At 43.9% G+C, this 3,901-nt stretch overlaps 1 non-coding gene across 1 annotated transcript; it reads right to left on the bottom strand.

Moving 5' to 3' along the window:
• Positions 1 to 2,768: 2,768 nt before the first annotated feature.
• On the bottom strand, positions 2,769 to 2,876 carry LOC147380301 (U6 spliceosomal RNA). The gene has a single exon (XR_015135516.1). It is a non-coding gene; the product is annotated as a U6 spliceosomal RNA (small nuclear RNA).
• Between the last annotated feature and the right edge of the window lie 1,025 nt (positions 2,877 to 3,901).

The following is a 3,901-nucleotide window of genomic DNA, read 5'->3' as shown; positions in this document are numbered from 1 at the left end:
CATCCATACATGACCACTGGAAAAACCATAGCTTTGACTAGATGGACTTTTGTTGGCAAAGTAACATCTCTGCTTTTTAATATGCTGTCTAGGTTGGTCATAACTTTTCTTCCAAGGAGCAAGTGTCTTTTAATTTCATGGCTGGAAATGTGAGAGGACATGCATCCTAAAGGCCTAAAGGCTCAGAAAGAGAGTCCAAAACCACTCTGCATACCTAACAAAACTCATCCACTGGCAACAGGGCCCAGAGGCCTGCCTGTCTAGGACCCCTGTCCAACCTGATATTCAGCCTGTGTACACTGGTTTGACCTAGCAATTAGTCAGTTCCCCTTTCCATTATGGTGCCAAGACAACTGGTCATTAAGTATGCATTTTAATATTACCCCCACTTCAAAGTGACAGCCAGAATGTAGCCTCAACCAATGGTTACCAAGAATAAACTATTTGGATATAGTTTTGTAAATATACTGTTTCCTTTCAATCTTGTTCTTTAGTCGCTAAGGCATGTCCAACTCTGCAACCACATGGACAGCAGCATGCCATGCTTCCTTGTCCTTCACTATGTCCCAGAATTTGCTCAGACTCATGTCCTTTCAATCTAGATGCTGTGTAAATTGTCTCAAGCTTGATCTGAGCTCAGAATGTATGAGAAGCTAAAAGAAGGAATCAAAGAAAAGTACCCTGATAAGAAGAGGGTACACTTTCCTTATTGAGTGAGGGCCATAGGAAACCTTGAAGTTTGAAATCACACACTCATGTCACCAGGGCAGGTTGAAGGACAACTCCTTGGGATCTGTGGCCATGGAAGGGATTACGTCAATGCTGCAACTGAGGTCATTGCAGAAGCTTCCGAAATGGAAGCCCAGGGACATCCTTGGTGGTCCAGTGGTTAAGACTCCATGTTACCACTGCAGGGGGCACAAGTTCAATCCTTTGTTGGGGAATTAAGATCCTGCATGGAAAAAAAAAGAAAGATGGGAGGCCAAGTCAGAGCAGAGAATGAAGAGGATAAAGAAGAGCATTAATTCTGAGAGTTTCAGCAAGAGAATTGCCAGTCCCCCCTGGATCCCATGGACGGAGGAGCCTGGTAGGCTACAGTCCATGGGGTCACAAAGAGTTAGACATGACTGAGCGACTTCACTTCACTTCATTGATAATGTGACTCCGTCAGGAAGTCACGGTGATGGACACTGCAGGGGTATTTCTGAGTGTGTGTTCAGAGCAGAGACACTGTCTTCCCACCTCATATGTTAATTTGCCCCTGCATCCTCCCAGGTTAGCATCCACCTTAGGTTAAAAAAAAAAGAGGGGTGGACATTTAACAAACATTTTTTACCATTTGAATGTTTCATAATATTTAAGTCCATTTCTATGGCAGTAAATGAACAGATGATATTTGGGGGAAAATATCCAAAATTCACACATGACATGCCACAAGGATGGTAAACTAGTTACTAAAATAGCCAAATAATGTAAAGGTAGTTTTTAAAATACCTTTTTTTTCAGGTCAATATTTGAAATCCCACAAATTCTATGATTCCTGAAAATAAAACTGTACTGAGTATAATTATGATGTTATTTTTTTCTAGTTACTTCTATTTAATGGATATGCATTACAGACCAAAATAGATTTGCTTATTCTGGGAAAGGGGAATTCCTCCCCTTCTTTTGTGCATTTTTAGTTTCTGCCGTTTAATTTCGAGAAGGATCTGCTGGGGGGGTGGGGTGGGGAGCAGGTTTCCCTAGTAGCTCAGCTGGTAAAAAATCCACCTGCTATGCAGGAAACCCTGATTCAATTCCTGGGTTGGGAAGATCCACTGGAGAAGGGATAGGCTACCCACTCCGGTATTCTTGGGCTTCCCTGGTGGTTCAGATGGTAAAGAATGTGCCTACAATGCAGGAGACCTGAGTTCAATCCTTGGGTTGGGAAGACCCCCTGGAGGAGGGCATGGCAACCCACTCCAGTATTCTTGCCTAGAGAATCTTCATGGACTGAGGAGCCTGGCAGGCTGCAGTCCATGGGGTTGCAAAGAGTCAGACACCAGTGAGCGACTAAGCACAGTATATCTGCTCGGGGACAGTGTTGCAGCTGCTATATGAACCAGGTCCAATCCCAAGTCCACAAGCCTTTCCAATCAGAACAGCTTTTCTCTCAAGAAAAGACACCATCTCTTGGCAATATGTTCAGGGATGTTTATAGACATTTCAAAATTTCAGTTTCAGAGCCTTGCAACTTAACTCTTTTTTTTTTAAAGGCCCAATTTACTTATTTCTTCCTTTTAATTAACTTTTATTGGAGTGTAGTTTCTTTACAATGCTGTATTAGTTTCAGGCATACAGCAAAGTGAGTCACTTTTACGTATACATATATCCACTCTTCTTCAGATTTCCTTCCCATTTAGATCCCCACAGATCATGGGGTAAGGTTCCCGGTGCTAAACAGTAAGTTCTCGTTAGCTATTTGTTTTATGCCCAGTATCAATGGTGTATATGTGTCAATCCCAGTCTCCCAAGTGATCCCATACCCCTCTTCCCCCACCTTGGTGTCCATAAGTTTCCTCCCTACATCTTTGTCTCTACTTCTGCTTTGTCAGTAAGTTCATCTATACCTCCTTTCTGGATTTCACACATAAGGGATATTATATGATATTTGTTTTTCTCTTTCTAATTTAGTTCACTCTGTATGAGTGTCTCTAGGTCCATGCCTCTGCAAATGGCACTATTTCATTCATTTTTATGGCTGAGTCATATTCCACTGTAAAAAATATATATATATGAAATGCTTTACAAATTTGCATGTCATCCTTGTGCAGGAGTCATGCTGATCTTCTCTGTATCCTTCCAATTTTAGTATTTGTTGTTGTTGTTTTAGTCGCTAAGTCATGTCCAACTGTTTCAAGACCCCACATACTATATACCACCCCAGGCTCCTCTGTGGGCTTTCCAGGCAAGAATACTGAAGTGGGTTGCCATTTCCTTCTCCAGGGCATTTTCCTGACCCAGGGATCGAACCTGTGTCTCCTGCATTGCAGGTGGATTCTTTACTGCTGAGCCACCTGGGAAGCCCTAATTTTAGTGCAAGCGCTGCCAAAGTGAACAACCAACTTAACTCTTTAAAATATGAATAGAGTAGATGATACAGATCCCTCATCTCGCACACAGTGGGGTGCTGATGATAGTAATTCTGTTGTCTCAGAATCGTTGACTGAGACCTGGAGCAGAAGGCAGAGACACACCAAGCACCTCCCACTCTAAAGACAGCTGCCGACAGCTGGAGGCGTGAACCCCTGCAGAACATTTTAATAGACCAGAGTCAACAAGCTGTACTGATCTCAACCATTTCCCTGCCCTAAGCAAGCACAAGACCACGAAGAGGAGAGGGAGGAGAGACTGCCTGTCATGAGTCATCAGTGAAAAGGTGAGAGCCTCAGTACTTTCCATGGAGGAATAAAAAAGGGGAATACTCACAGATATTGGGGTGTCAGAAACAAGAGGGGGTGGGCATCTTGATCCCCAGGGGACACAGGCCGATGGGGCAGTCATGCTGAGCTGCTCAATCTCGGAGCCTCTCTGAGCAGGGGAGAGGAAGACTCAGAGGGCAGAGAGAGAGAGACTAGAAGTGGGAAAACCAGCCCTCCTGCTACCTGGTGTTTCCAGGAAACCTGAGTCTGCAGTGACTCATGGTTGACTGCAGAAGATAGCTGGGCTAAAGCCATGCTTACTGTACTCCAAACAAGAGGTCCACGCACAGGGTGGGTGTCCCCAGTGATGGAAAAAGAATGGCAGGGTGTATCACTGGTAGTGAAAGCTGCAGTGGGATTCAAAGAACTTGAGCTAGTTAGTCTCCCTTGGTAGGAAACTTGATGGAAACAAGAGATGGAGCTCTGGGTTCATATTAAGA

This window comes from Bos grunniens, chromosome 1, assembly GCF_055505025.1.
Source record: "Bos grunniens cultivar Pamir isolate PY7600 chromosome 1, Bosgru_T2T1.0, whole genome shotgun sequence".
Taxonomy (NCBI): Eukaryota; Metazoa; Chordata; class Mammalia; order Artiodactyla; family Bovidae; genus Bos; species Bos grunniens.
The sequence above is the reverse complement of the archived record's forward strand: the minus strand, read 5'-3'. Positions and strand labels throughout refer to the sequence as shown.